A 13,679-nucleotide genomic window follows, 5' to 3' on the forward strand; every position below is an offset into this window, starting at 1 on the left:
GCCCAACCCAGCACCAGAGTTCCCGTGAGACTGGTGGAGACCCTCCTTGGGACTACATTACAGCTCAACTTTTTCTATCCACCCAATCCTGCTTCCTTTCTTCCTTGGTAAGATCCAAAAAGTCCTCCCTAATAAATGTCCTGCCCACAAATCTCCTTTGAGTCTGCTTCCCAGGGAACCCAATCTAGGACAATCTGGAAATATCTTGTTCATTTATCAATGTGCTTGTTTATTGTTTCCCCTTCCATCATTGAATATAAGCTCCATGTGGTCAGGGACCATGCCTGTATCTGCTAACTTAGCACAGTGTGACAAATACGAATATAAATTGATGACGTTAATCAATGAAAAACTGCAGGTACAGAGAGCCTCTGAAACAGCAACAGGATTTGTGCATGGTCCAATTTGGGAGGAAGAGGCATATGACTTCAGGAGGTCTCCCTCTTAAAAAGATTTCCATCCCCGGAACGTCCAAAGCCCCGAATCCTGCTTCTGCTTTCAGAGTTGGTACTAGCACTCTGTACAGAGTTCTGACATCCAGTTCCACGTCAGAGGGTGGCTCTCACCTCCCAGACAGACACAGGTGGCAGCGCAGGTGCAACTGGTGCTTTCACTGCGACACCTTTTCCTTCTACTTTACAGTGTGGCCGCGCAGATGGGAGAGGGAGAAGGGTCTAAACCTGGAACTCTACCTACACCACTGGAACACCTCCTCGCCATCTACATTCCTTCCTGCAGCAAGGATTCACTGCCAACAGCTGTTTTAAAGATAGATCTTCAGCTTTCTAAGGAGCCAGCCTCCTCCTAGTCCCCGCCCCCAAATATCCTTCAGTGACACCAGTGACCTTTCCGAGCGGGGAGGAGGCGCCCACAAGCCCCCCACCCCTCTCTTCGGCCAGGTAGAGAGCCGGCCTTTCCACCTGCGGTCCCGTCGCTCTCACCTGCTGCGCCGCCCCGTCCGCCGTCGCCGCCCGCAGGCCCCTGAAGCCGAGCACCACGCAGCCGCAGCCGCCAGTCCTGTCAACTCGCGCCCCGAGCTTGGAGACGGAGCATGCGCAGCTCTGTGGTTGGCGCCGGTCCCACTCGGATTCTTCTTCTCCGGGTTTTCGTGAAGTTCTCAGCCGAGAACGCGGTGGCTGGGACGGAAAGAGCAGGGGGCGGAGCTTATTCAGTGTCAATCTCAGCAAGTTATCGAAACGGGAAAACTTAAATAACAGATCAAATGGACTTGTTAAGGCACAGTATCTTCCTTCTGGCGCGCGCTTGAGAGGCACTTATTGAATGAAAAAATGATCAACCGTTCTCGGCGGCTCTCGGGCCTCCCTCATTTGACCAATCACGGAGCGCCGTATTCCGTTGTTCATCGCCAACTCCCCGCCTTCCTTTTTGGCTGCCTGGAAAACCTGGAGAAAAGGACTCCACAGCGACCATTTCTGTGAATCGTGTTGGAGAGCGGTCATGCGCAGTGCGAGCTGGTGGCGCTCAATTAACAGCTTCTGCCCTTAGTCCGCCGTCTGGGGGCCTACGGGGGGTTCAGAAGTCCTCTGTTTCTGTGCCCTTCACCAATTAGATAATTTGCGCGCTACGTCCCCATCCTGCTTTTTCGTTCGAGGACAAGAATTGTATTCCCCTGTACTATTCAAAAGAATTGTGGGAGAAATTATGTTCCTGGCTATTTTAAAATTTATCCGGCATTGTGCAAGTCACCTTTATTTTCCAACCTGTGTTTTCTATAATCTTCCCCTTCAAAGATTAGGGAGACTTTTCCCATCCTTGTGCTAGTAATTTTACGGGGTCAAGAAGCACTCTGTGAATGGACTTGAGGACACGGGGAGGGGGAAGGGTAAGCTGGGGTGAAGTGAGAGAGTGGCGTGGACCTATATATACTACCAAATGTAAAATAGCTAGTGGGAAGCAGCCGCATAGCACAGGGAGATCAGCTTGGTGCTTTGTGACCACCTAGAGGGGTGGGATAGGGAGGGTGGGAGGGAGACGCAAGAGGGAAGAGATATGGGGATATATGTATGTGTATAGCTGATTCACTTTGTTATAAAGCAGAAACTAACACACCATTGTAAAGCAATTATGCTCCAATAAAGAGGTTTAAAAAAAAAAAAAAAAAGGAAGCACTCTGTACTACAGGAACACTGCGTTTTATTTTTCTCTCGATCACCCCTGCTGTCTAGCACAGTGGGTAACTGATTCTTCACGGACCAATGATGTTCACTTCGTTCTCGGCCTCTACATAGTCGTCCTTTGCCGCCATTTTTGTTTTGGGCTCTCGTTGAAAGCCGCGAGATCCTGCTCAGAGGCCATTTTTCTTTTGGGCAGATTCCGCGCGCTTCCCGGGCCGCTCGCTTAGTATTTCGCCGCCATCTTCAATCCTGGTTGTGGCTTCAAATTCGCAGTGAAGCAGCTCAGGTCATCTTGTGTTTGGGCGGTGGCAGAGTTCCTCTACGCGCCGGGAGCCCGGGGAAGCGGGAAGTAAGCCGGAAACGGGAATTCCCAGGCGTCTAAAGGTTGGCTTGAGAGCCTGCCGCACAACCAGGTACTACTTCACCAGTTACTCTGGACAGTAACAAAACAAATAAAAGCCCGAACCCAAACCCTCTCACCATCATAGGTAAGAACTTGGAAATGCTGACAACCTGAGATATTCCTTCCCTTGAACTAAACTGTTTGCCCATCTCCTCCCCCACTCTGGTTTTTTCCTTTGATTAGTGAACCTTTTCTGAATCCTTCTCCCTCTGCTTCCACCTCTCTCCATGGTTTTAAACATAAGGGTAATTAAATAAATAAATTTTTTAAAAAAACAAAACAAAACATAAGGGTACGGGAAGCCTGGGCTTGACAGTGGAGGTGTTGGTTTGGAAAATTCTTTTTTTTTGGGGGGGGGGGTGGGACAAAATGGAGTACAGTGAGTGGGCCAGGTATTTGTATCAAACACCTATATGTACAGATAGATTCCCCTTTCCAGACATTTTTTGGGTTGTGACATAAATATAGATTGTGTTTGTATATACTTATTCATTCATTTATTCAGTACATTTGTTGAGTACCTAGTGTGCACTAGGCCATGACGATTCTGCGTAAATTAAAATAAAACCCCTTTATCTCATGGGGCTTACATTCTGTCACCTTGACAGCTACTGGGTCGGGGCAAGTAACAGTATTCTATGGTTCTTAGTCCTGCTACACTATACAAACAAGTAACAAGTATTCGCTTGCTCCTTCCTCTATTCCCCTCCTCCTTTTATTTTCCCCCGGACTAGGAATAAATCGTATTGACAGTTATTTCTTGGATCCTAGACATAACTACATTTGTAGGCCAACTGGGTAATTTTACAGCCAATATTCAAGTTACTTAAGGCCTTGTTGCTCCAAGTGTGGTCTATCTATCAGCCGCATCCGCGTCACCTGGCAGCTTGTTAGAAACACAGTCTGACTCCATCCCCAGGCCCACTGAGTCAGAATCTTCCCTACGAAGTGCACCTTAAGTTCAGAGACCACTGATTCCTGCATGGACTGAAGACAAAGACTGTCTCTTTTCAACTTGTGCTTCTGAAACAATATATGGTCAGTTTACTTCATGCGTTAAATGCAGTGGACATATGGCACGTTTTTTCTGTGCTTCTATCCATCAGCTTGATGTCAAGATGCCAATTTAGCATTCTAAAAAGTTGAGAATGTCAGTCCCGTGCATTGTTATGTAACTTTTGCTGTGATAATATCTCATGTACTTTGTGCATATTTTTAATTTATTTAAAGTTGAACTCAAAATCCTACAGGTATTCAGTAGTTCAATATCAACTTGGAAAACTTTGGGCCATAGTTTACCAAAGCTGTTTTGGCACCTTGCTTTCATCTGTCTTTTTAAAATGAGAACTCTAAATCTAATATGTCTTGGGGTTTCTCAACTTTGGCTGCTCATGAAAATCATGTGGGGCGCTTTAAAAAGAGCCTCCAGGCCAGTATCCGTCAGAGGTTGTGATCCCGTGGATGGAATTCAGGAACTAGTAAGGTATTTGAGAAATAGCAAATGACTTTTACATTTTCCACGTTGCTGTATGTTCGGTTTTTCTCCCTTACAGATTTACTTAAAATAATTAGGAATTTGAAGACAGTGAAGAGAGTTTGACTGGGAATGTGGTAAACCAACTTCCTAGTTGGTTTGACCAACCGATCAACTTGCCATTTATTTTGTGTCCTAAGCAAGTTGTCCAGCTTTTCTGTCTCTCCTTCCTCCATCTATTAATTGGGAAAAGAAGAATGAAGGTCCTGTTGTGTTTTATTTAGTCTTGTGTATGCTACAAAATGTAGTGGATATTTATATTCTGTGAATGTGAGAAAGAAAAGTATTTTGCAAGTGCAATATTCATTGCTTCTGATTTTCCTATACTGTTTCTTATATTGTATATGCCAGTAAGCACAGTGGGTACAGAAACGAACTCTAGAGCCAGACTCTCTGGGTTCAAATCCTAGCTCCTCCAGCTACCAGCTGTGTGACCTTGAGCTGATTACTTAACCCTTCTGTGCCTCAGTTCCCTCATCTCTAAAATAGTGTTGGTATGAGGGTCAGATAAGTTAATGTAAGAAAAGTGCTTAAAATGGTGCCTGGCACATAGTCACAGCTATGTAAATATTAATTAGCTATTGTTATATTTAAGTCTTTGGATTATTAAGGTTTTGTTCATGCATGCAGATCACTTAAGGGGAAAGTATTGTAGTTTCATGACTTTTCAGGACATATACCTGCTTGGAAAAGAGGGTGGTTTAAAGACAATATACCAAGCCAGGAAGATGTGTTTTGTTTTTTTTTTTAATGGTCTTTTTCCCTTTTTCCAACAGCTTTATTGAGGTATGGTTGTCATACAGTAAATTGCACATGTTTAAAGTGTATAATTTGGTGTGTTTTACGTGTATACAGCCATGAAACCAACATGCCAGTCAAGATAATGAACATACCCATCACCCCCAAAAGTTTCCTCTTGCCCTTTTGTAATCCCTCCGGCCTCTTTCTTCCAGGCAGCTACCTATCTGTTTTCTGTCACTCTAGGTAAGTTTGCATTTCCTAGCACTTTATCTAAATGGAATCTTAGAGTATGTGCTATCTTGGGGGGGTCAGGTAGTGTCTGGTTTCTTTCACTCGTCATAATTGAGAGCCATCTTTGTTGTTGCAGGTGTCAGTGGTTCATTCCTTTGTAATTGCTGAGTAGTATTCCATTGCATGGATAGACTAATTTGTTTGCACATTCGCCAATTGAAGGGCATTTGGGTGGTTTTTGTTTTCATGGTGCTCATTTTCACATTGGAAAAAAGAAGTCTAATCATTTGGTGGCCAAGCCTTCCATATACAGAGAAAGCAAGAGGTGCCAGTGGTAAAATGTGTTTGTTTGGGACTTTGTCTTTGCCATTGCGGAGTTTATGAATTCATGTTTTCTGAATGAAACATGTAATAGCTTCTTAAAGATGCAGAACACATGCATTGAGTTTTTAGTGGATTGCATCTCTTTTTTATTGAGATATAATTTATATATAACATTATATTAGTTTCAGATGTACAACATAATCGTTGGATATATGTATATATAGTTGGACAACTTGGGCATCAGGGGTGCTGACCCTTTGTGCTGTTGAAAATCTGCATATAACTTTACAGTGCACCCTCCCCTTCCCATATCTGAGGTTCCACATCCTTGGATTCAACCACCTGTGGATCTATAATACTGTAGTATGTATTTATTGGGGAAAAAATCCAAGTGAAGTGGACTCTCACAGTTCAAACCCATGTTGTTCAAGGGTCATCTGTATATAATACTATATATTATTATTAGTGGTCACCACACATTACATTACATTCCCAGGACTTATTTATTTCATAACTGGAAGTTTATACCTTTTGACTCCATTCACCCATTTCACCACCCCTTACCCCCTAACAACCACCAGTATGTTCTCTGCATTTGAGTTTGGTGTTTTGTTTTGTTTTGTTTTAGATTTCACATATAAGTGATATCATATGGTGTTTGTCTTTCTCTGTCTTACTTATTACACTTAGCAGAATGCCCATTCATGTTGTCGCAAATGGCAGGGTTTCCTTCTTTTTTCATTACTGAATAATATTCCATTTTGTGTGTGTGTGTGTACACACCACATTTTCTTTACCCATTCATCTATCATGGACACTTAGGATGTTTCCTTGTCTTGGTTATTGTAATTAATGCTGCAGTGAACATGGAGGTGCAGATACCTTTTCAAGTTAGTGTTTTCCTTTTCTTCAGATAAATACTCAGAAGTGGAATTGCCAGATCATATGATAGTTGTACTTTTAATTTTTTGAGGAGCCTCCATACTGTTTTCCACAATGGCTGCACCAGTTTACATTCCCATCTACAGTGCACAAGGACTCCCTCTTCTCCACATCCTCACCAACACTTACTTGTTGTCTTTTTGATGATAGCCATTCTGACAAGTGTGAGATGACATCTCACTCTGGTTTTGATTTTCGTTTCTCTGATGATTAGTGATTAGTCCATTTCATACATAAGGAAACCTGAGATTTAGAGGTGCTGAGTACGCTGTCTGAAGTCACATGAAAAGGTAGGCTTTGAATGCATGTCTGTTTTACTAGAACCTGAGACCATGACTGCCTCATGGGTCAGTGCCTATGTCTGTTTCTGACAAAGTATTAAATAAAAATTAGATGTTGTTTATTAGCGAAGCATCCCACACAGGGCCAGGTGGGGATTTTCTGTGGGCCCAGCAGGAATGGGAGGCCCAGATCTTGGGTCAACTGACCAGGTTAAGGGTATAGAGTGACTAAAAGGTAGGACTGTTCTGTGGACTTAATCTTGGTGAGAGATTTCAATATTTGACCTACATTTAAAGAAAAGGAAAAGAAAAAAAAAAAACACCTAATTTTTTTGGTCTCTTGTATTGCCCTCCTTTTATTGTTGGCATTTCCCTGTTTGCTTTTTTTGTTTTTGTTTTTGAGCCCATTTTGGCATTCAAAGTTACCATATGAATAATAGGAAAAGCTGATTCTTTTTTTTTTTTTTTTTTTACACTGCAGTTAACCTTTTCAAATTTTATCTAAGTTGTTGCCAGCAAGATCTTTGCTCATTTGTCATTTTTCCTTGGTATTTTGTTAAAGTTTGTGATTCCTTCCTTGATACTGTCCTTTTGCATGTGTGTGATAAAATTAGATTGGGGGAGTAGGGGCAGCAGGTTATGAAATGATTTCTCATTCTTGAATTACAGTTTTTCCTTCAGACGTTCTAGGGCCTTTGTTGTTTCTGCTCCCATAGGTAATGAAAGTTTTTTAAGACGATAGAAGGAAGTATAATTTTCTTGATAAAAATTGAAATCTGAAGATTAGAAGCCTAAAGTTAATTTCTGATCTTTTTAATCTGGAGTAGTTGCTTTGGCTTGTGACACAGACCAGCAATGCTAGAAGAAAGACAAATGTGAATTTCAGAGTGCCTTGGATTTTCCCACAGAATAATCTAGAAGGTCACTGACTTTCTTTATTAGAGTTTATCTCTGCTTTGTATTTAAATGACAGGACAATCACGTGATATTGTTTAATCTACTTCCATTCCCTCCCAAAATTAATTTTCTTAAGGATTTTAGGATCTTTTCCTCTCCAGTAAAGACACACATGCACACTTATTTTTGGTGGCGTCAGATGCTATCAAAGTCTCCTCTTTGTGAAAGATTGCCTGTTTTCAGGTCAGAGAAAGTGGGCTCAAGAATGCAGGATATAGGATGAGATGTTATTTGTAAGACTTATATAGTTCAACTTCTCAGTATGCTTATGTAAATTATATGCTTTTAGATATTTGGAAACTTGATCTTTTTGGAGATTGTCCTGAACATCTTAAAAACAGGGTATAAAATAAAAATTCCACTGAATGTAGACTCAAATTGGCAGCTCTGATAGGAAGGCTTTTTAACATTTATGCTTTAAACCCCAGGCACTGAGCTTGCTGTTCCCTCCTGAAAGTAACTCTAAGAGCCTAGGAAAGTAATTTTTTAAGGTGCGTGTTTGCTTTCTAAATGTGTGTGTGCACATCTATCTTTTAATGATCAGAGAACAAGTCCAGAAAAACCTGAAGATGTTTCCAGGGTAAAACTTAATTAATACAGAGGCTAATAATATCTTTTCCACTCAAACGAATGTTAGGATGTCAGTATTTTAAAGACAAAAACAAAAAGCACTGAAAACCTCACATTTATGGCCTTCAACCATTTGCCTGTTGCCCATTATATTCAATGTAAAATGCTTCCATCTTCTGTTTACGTTTATATGCATATCAGGTCTCTCAACTTTGGCTGCATGGTATGTGTAACTTAAGTGTTATTTATGTTTTGAAATAGGACCAGAGTGCTTTGACCTCCTTTTTAGAGGGCTTACTGTGGAATTTGGGATTTGGAGACAGTAAAGATGCATCAGATTAATAGGTATAAATCTAAAAAAATAATAACACAGTCCGTAGCCACTGATTTAAGTAACATCAACAGACTCAAGTTAGCAGACTTGATGGATACCTGTGCCGTGCTCCAGGTATCAGAGAGAATGAGGATGGATCCTGTCCTCAGGAAGCTTATGGTCAGACTGAGGAGAGAGAGAGGCTGAGGACCAGACTTAGGTGTGAGAGGAGAGGGGGTGTAAGAACACTGCATGTTCAAGGGCACGTGCCAGCATTGGCCGTGTGGAGGCCTTGAAGCTGTGAAGGTGCCTGAGCTGAGAGGTGGAGGTGTGGGCAGGTGTGGTGCTATGGGAGACCTCGGTGAAGAGCTTTGAAGAGGGGACACCTGCTCAGATACCTCTAGTGATGGGTCAGGGGATGGAGAGCTGCAAGAATGGAGACAGGAGGTACTTGAAGAGGCTCTGGTTGCGGGGGACCTTCAGGATAACCAGCTCTTTGGGATCTGGGACTTCCTGGCATCAGCAAGTCATGATTTTTTTCTTCCTGTGGGAGGCAGACGGGACCATCTGTGACTGTCATCTGTGCTGTCCCAGACGACAGGCACTGAGAGAAGAGAGCAGTGTGTGCTGTCCCCAGATTCCCTGGCAAGTGGTCTTTCTGTATTTAGACTTCAGCTTTCTCAGGTTTTATAAAAGGATAGTGAAGGACATGGCCCTCACCTCCCCAGCGTGGTTGTCAAGGCAGAAATAACACAAGGGATCAGGAGACTCCCACCTCCACCCCCACTGCCTTGCCAGACCTGTGGAGACTTGGCTGGGAGACAGGGGAGCCTAGCTCTGGGCATCTCCTTTGCCCGTTTTTCTATTGGATTGTTTTATTTTGACTACTCATCCTTTGCTTGTTATACGTCTTGCAAATATCTTCTAGTTTGTGACACTACCACATACCCCACCCCCATTTCTTTACGATGTGTTTTTTTAAAAAAAATAAATTGATTGATTGATTGATTAATGGCTGTGTTGGGTCTTCGTTGCTGCACGTGGGCTTTCCCTAGTTGTGGTGAGCAGGGGCTATTCTTTGTTGTGGTGCGTGGACTTCTCATTGTGGTGGCTTCTCTTGTTGCAGAGCATGTCCTCTGCATCCTCATCAACATTTGGTGTTATCCCTATTTTTTTTTTTAGCCATTCTGGTAAGTATGTAGTGATGTGTCATTGAGGTTTATTTTGTATTTCCCTGTTGGCTAATGATATTGAATATCTTTTTTTAATTGAAATATAGTTGGTGTACAATGTTATGTTAGTTTCAGGTGTACTACATAATTTTTCGACATTTGCATACAGTATGAAATGATTTGAATATCTTTTCACATGCTTATTTATTATCTGTTTCTCCTCTTTGGTGAGGTACCTGTTCATGTTTTTTGCCCACTTTTTGACTGGATTGTTTTATATTTTACCATTGAGTTTTGAGAGTTCTTTATATGTTCTAGTTTATAAGTCATTTACTGGATGTGTGGATCGCAAATATTTTATTCCAGTCTGTAGAGAAGTTTTAATATTAATATGGTCAAATCTACCATTCTTTTTCTTTATGGATTGTACTTTTTGTGTCTAGTTTAAGAACTCCTTCCTTTCTCTGAGTTCATGAAAACATTTTCTAAAAGATTCTAATTTTATTTCAAGTGCAAATTTTATTTTTTAAATTAATTTTTACTGGAGTATGGTTGCTTTATACATTTGAGTTTTTAGCTCATCTGTAATTGATTTTTATGGTATTAATTGTTCTTTAAACATTTGGTAGAATACATCTGGGCCTGTGTGACGTATCAGTCCAGTTTTATTTTTTTCCAAATGGATAAACAGTTGTTGGACCACAGTTTATTGAATGAATAGTCTCTTTATTTCCCACTGATCTGCAGTGCTTCTCCCATCATTCATTTGCATGAACCTGTGGGTTTTTTTCTGGTCTGTGAAGTCTGTTCCTTCGGCCTGTTTGTTTACCCCTTTGCCAGCACATTATTTGATTTACTATAGCATGGTGGTAGTTTTGCTAGAACTGGTAATGCAAACTCCCTCCTTTGTTTTCCTGTCTTTTTTTTTTCTCTCTCTCTCTCATGTATCTTAGTTCTTTTTGCTCTTCCTCAGATTCCCTGTTCAAGATTGTGGCTGGGATTGCATTAAGTTCAAAGATCAATGTGGCAGGGTCTGGCACATGCCTTACTAAGTTCATTCCTAGGTATTTTATATTTGTGGAATGCTAGTTTAAATGATGTTTTCAGAAATCTACGTTTTCTGCTTGTTTCAAAGAAATTGCTTTTTAAGATTCATCAGTAAGCACGTTTGCTACATTTTTTTGTAGATGCTCTTTTCACATTAAGAAATTTCTATTCTTAGATTTCTGATGTTTTTCTTTATTTTTTTCTATTTTCATTACAATGATCATGTGCTTTTACTCTACTTCAGTTTTTAAGTATGGTAATTTTTCTAGTATTAAACCAACCTTGCACTCCTCGGAGAAACCTCACTTGGTTCTGGAGTATTTTTTATATGTTGCTTGCTTCAGATTGCTTCTGTTTGTTTAGGATTCTCGCTTCTCTGTTCAGGTATAGAATTGGCTGTGATTTCCCTTCCTTAATCTGCCCTTGTCTGGTTTCGCTCTCAGGGCTTCATAAAATGAGTTGTGTGATGGGAGGGGGCTCCCTCACTCTCTTCTCTGGAATCATTTGTACATTGGCATTATCTGTTCCTGGAACAGCTGTTGGATTTTGGATCACAGAGGTTTAGAAATGGAAGAGACCGTAGCCGTCAGCCTGTCCAACGGCATTGTTCTACTGAGGCAGAAAGAATTAACTGCTGAGGCTCAAGTCCAGAAGGCATGGTCCACTGTAGAAAACCTAATCCTGAAGTAAAGGTAACAGCCGTTTTATTACCTAAGACAGAGGGCTCGAAGCCTTCACATCAAAGACCACGCAAGTCCATGGAGAGACTTGGAAAATGTCCCACCACCCTGACAAACTGGTCCTCAAGGTTTCTGGGGTCACTGGATTAAGTTGAAGAGCCCAGAGGGGAAAGGGAGCCTTGGGAGGCATGCCCTCTGACAGCTCATGGAAAGCCGTGGCAAACAGGCAGAGGCCTCCTTGGCTCCACCGTGAGCAGCTCTGTGTAGGCACGGCTCAGCCGGGCGTTAACATATATATCGCCCACTGTGACGACAGGTGATAATTTTCATCTGGAATATCAAAGGAATATTCACTATGTGGTATTTTTTATGAAAGTCGGGAAAGATTCAGTATATTTTTGGGAAAATTTCCCTAAAGACAGCCAAAATAAAATAGTCTCAGTTCCTGTTATCTGGAATATTTCTTCATCCAACAGACTTTCTTGAGCACCTTCTATTGTTAAGCAGTGTCCTGAGGGCCGGTCACCTTTGATACCTTGCTCCTTCCTGGATGGGTAAGCTTGCTTTTACTATATTCGGAAATTAGCAAATTGGTTTGGTTCATTTCAGATTTCAGTTCGCCATGTAGTTCATTTCCAACACCTGTGCCCAATGCTGTAATGAAGCCAAGGAAGTGTGCCTTCTTTATCTAATATGACTTTAGCAAGTATGCAGGCTCAAGGTCTATGCAACTGCTGTCCAGATGTGTTATGGGCTTTATCTCGGTAGGCTTTTTTTTTTGTTTATGAAGAAGTGTGGCATGTCACATAGCATAATGGCGAATTAAATGAATTCCAACCATTTACCTTAGCTGTGGAGCCCCTCCCTCCCTCTTTTCCTTCCTCCCCCCGCCCAGCCTTTCTGTCTCTGTCTTTTCCTCTCTTTCTTTCTTTGATTAGCAGGAGAGACCCACCGCTCCTGTAGCTTTATTCGAAGTCATGCTCTATGTAAGGAACTTGTGACTTGGCCAGGGGCTCTGGGAGGGAGGGTACACCTACCTTGACAGCCCAGTTAGCGTTTGACCTTAGCAGTTCTACAGGGGACAGATGGTGCTGGTTTGCCCTCAGAGAGCTGACCCGACTCTTCTCCTGCCCTTGGCCTTCAGCTGTGAGACCCTGGCCTGGTCCCCCAAGTTCTCGTTAGGGGAATAGATGTCAGGCCTGGGAATAGATGGTCTGTAGGGTGTCTTTTAGTCATAAAACTGTTACTTTTTTGAGACTGCAAACACTGTAGGAACAAGTGAAAAAATTTTACATTGAGAGGCAGAATGCCACATGGTATTAAAAATGGGTTAAAAGTATGCAAAATGTATTTTACAGTTCCTTTTTTTCATGCAGCCTGTTTTACACTAGAGACCATTTTATTTCATCTAAATATATGCTATTTAGTTCTAGATTCTTACAGATCATATTTTTGAGACTGGGCTTTGATGATACTTTTTGAAGAATCCAGTCCTTAAAAACAAAATGCAGGGATTTCCCTGCAGTGGTTAAGAATCCGCCTTCCAATGCAAGGGACACGGGTTTGTGCCCCGGTCCAGGAAGATCCCACATGCCACGGAGCAACTAAGCCCGTGCGCCACAACTACTGAGCCCATGCTCTAGAGCCCGCAAGCCACAACTACTGAGCCCCTGTGCCACAACTACTGAAGCCCGCGTGCCTAGAGCCCATGCTCCGCAACAAGAGAAGCCACTGCAATGAGAAGCCCGTGCACCGCAATGAAGAGTAGCCCCTGCTCGCCGCAACTAGAGAAAGCCTGCACGCAGCAATGAAGACCCAATGCAGCCAAAAATAAAATAAATAAATTTATAAAAACAAAATAAAACGAAATGCAGCTGCTCTTGCTTTACTGATTAAAGAAAAAAAATGAACATTTTAAAAGAGTCAACTGGAACCTTATTGTGAGTTGAAAATATAACCTTCACTGTTATGGCTCATTATCTAACAGCAGATACGGTCTTAAAGGCTCACCACAGCCTTCCGTGTGGTCCGCCTGTCCTTCGGGAAAGGAAGGACATAAGAGAAGACCAGTGTATAATTAAAGATAATTAGATCACACATGCTTCAGCTTTGGTTGGGTACTTGCTGGAAAACTCTCTCCCCTGTTTTTCTATCTACCTGAACCACTTAGTACCCTCTAAGTATCCCCAGAGAGGGACTCCCTAAATTCTTAGCAGAGTTATTCAAGCCTGATTTAATATATTTAAGGGGACCGACTGTTTATCAGGCTCAAATAATATAAGTTTTAAGATCTAGCTAAAGTTTTTGAAACAACCTTTATGAATGTTGTTTTCAAGTACACGTTCTTGA

General features: G+C 41.9%; 1 long non-coding RNA gene across 1 annotated transcript in view; it reads left to right on the forward strand.

Annotated features, from left to right (window-relative positions):
* The first annotated feature begins 1,944 nt into the window (after positions 1-1,944).
* Positions 1,945-13,679, forward strand: part of LOC309612908 — a 53,655-nt gene continuing 41,920 nt past the window's right edge. Inside the window, exon 1 of the long non-coding RNA XR_014235398.1 lies at positions 1,945-2,623. This is a non-coding gene — a long non-coding RNA (uncharacterized lncRNA). The remainder of the gene's footprint in view (positions 2,624-13,679) is intronic.

The sequence above is a fragment of the Balaenoptera borealis genome (assembly GCF_965194805.1).
Source record: "Balaenoptera borealis genome assembly, chromosome: 16".
Taxonomy (NCBI): Eukaryota; Metazoa; Chordata; class Mammalia; order Artiodactyla; family Balaenopteridae; genus Balaenoptera; species Balaenoptera borealis.